Here is a 2008-nt window from a genome sequence, read left to right as displayed (position 1 = left end):
GAATGGTACAGTTTCTTACAAGAGAAAATTATGTGATATATTTTGTACTTGGGATTTGGTAGGCAATTTCGCGAAAGCCATTTTGCGGCTGGCTTTTGCATGTGAGAACAGCCCCACAGATTGACTTTTTGGCAGATTTTGTCTTATTCAATTAATTCATCTGAGGTGGCTGCTGTCTCATGCAACAGCCAGCCGTGAAATGGCTTTCCGCAAAATTCCCTAGCAAACTTAAGTGTTTTTTGTATTTTGTGACATGTGATGTGGTTGAGGTGTTTGTTATAGGATGGTATTGCTAAATGGTTATTTTAGTGTTTTTCTGGTAAGAAAAGTAGCCACAATAAATCAATCAGTGGAAGAATACTTTGTCGGAGATGAGCCCTCAACTCATATAATTATTTCCTTTCACCTTCAAGATTGTGAGAAAAAGGTTGACGGCATCTTCCCCTAAATCTGCATGCTAAATCTTAACGTACAAAGTGCATGTCCCATGAACAATTTTCCATCTTTGGCCAGAAGAACAGGTGCTTCACAGATTATTATATAACTATTTAGAGTTCTAAACACACCTTCTAACTTCAAGACAAGGCTTTAATGTCTTCAAACTCTCTTTTGTCGCACCTAGTTGACTTGGAACAGTAGTCAACAAGTGTAATGGCAATGAAGTACTCTCCTCATAGAGTAGTGGTAAGTTGTACAGTTTGGTTGCCAAATGAAGAAGTTCCATGTCGCCTACCAAAATAAAAGGGTGGTAAGGGTGTCATTACCAAGGAGATAGAGAAAGAGAGAAGATTGCTAAATCCCAAGACTCTAACACTAAAATCCTCCTTTCTCCAAGTTGTTTGGTAGGAGACGAAAGTCATGCTTGTCACATGAGCAGACAGACAAGGCAAGTAGTCTCCTAGTAGTTCGTTACTAAACATGCAACCGAACACTACTAGTAGATGAAGTGGCACTCCAAAACCAGCCAAAACACCTTGTAAACCCCATAAACTGTGCAACCAATGAGACCATTATAAAAACATCCATAAACTACTACAACCATACTTTTCAAATAATATTTGTACTAAATTGCCACATGTAACTTGAGAATTCAACTATAGAGCCAACTCATATAACAAAAGTAGCCTTTATTTCCAAGTAAATAAGCACATCAACGCTGCTCTCTTCCCCACCTTAAGAAACACCCACTCACCTATAAATTTTTTTTTTTAAAAGTACAAGAAGCATCAAAATACTGAAAGACCAGATATGGCACAATCTTTTCATCACAGTGAAAGAAAATATTGCACCAAGCTCCACCCCTTATTACATTCTATAACTATATTCGCTGTGTTGGGACTGTTCAAATCCTTATTCAAGAGCACCCAACAAAATACAAGGACAAGATAAAAAAAGGAAGAAGATAAAGACAACGAGATAAGGCCGGAAGTGCTTATTCGCATTTGAAGCCAGATGGGACCTGTTTCCCGCATGCATTCACTATCACACTAAGGGAAATAGGAACGTTGAGATTTATGCCCAACACATTGGCTTTGATGGCAGTGCAAAGACAGAGAGCCACGTCAAGATCGGTCAAACCTTCAAGTAAAGAGCAACATGGGAGAGTTTGAGAAGAACCCACGACCACGTTCACCAGCCCAAGCAAATTGGCACATGCCCCTAACTTTAGGGCATCCCTAGGGCACTTACCCCCGGAAGGAGGTGTAGGGGTAGGTGTGGGAGGTGTAGGAGTGGGAGGTTCAGGGGTAGGTGTGGGAGGTGATGGGGTAGGGGTGGGTTTTGTCTTGGGAGGTGAAGGCGTAGGGATATAAGGTGAGGGATGAGGGGTTGGTTTTGGCTTAGGCTTAGGCTTTGGCTTGGATTTAGGTGTAGGGTTGCACCCGCACTCGTTGGCAGTGACAAGGGAAAAGAAGAGAAGGTTGAGGGCTAGGAAAAGAGCAATGGATGCATAACTCTTTGAGGCCATCTTCAAACACTTGGTGTGAAGAGATATGCAGTGGGAAGTGGG

The 2008-nt window shown here is 41.6% G+C and overlaps 1 pseudogene; it reads right to left on the bottom strand.

The window, feature by feature from the left end:
* Positions 1-1112: 1112 nt before the first annotated feature.
* Positions 1113-2008, bottom strand: LOC143877772 (lipid transfer protein EARLI 1 pseudogene; annotated as a pseudogene).

This window comes from Tasmannia lanceolata, unplaced genomic scaffold (assembly GCF_043159265.1).
Source record: "Tasmannia lanceolata isolate RefF3 unplaced genomic scaffold, GAP_Taslan_0.1 ptg000002l, whole genome shotgun sequence".
Classification (NCBI taxonomy): Eukaryota; Viridiplantae; Streptophyta; class Magnoliopsida; order Canellales; family Winteraceae; genus Tasmannia; species Tasmannia lanceolata.
The sequence above is the reverse complement of the archived record's forward strand: the minus strand, read 5'-3'. Positions and strand labels throughout refer to the sequence as shown.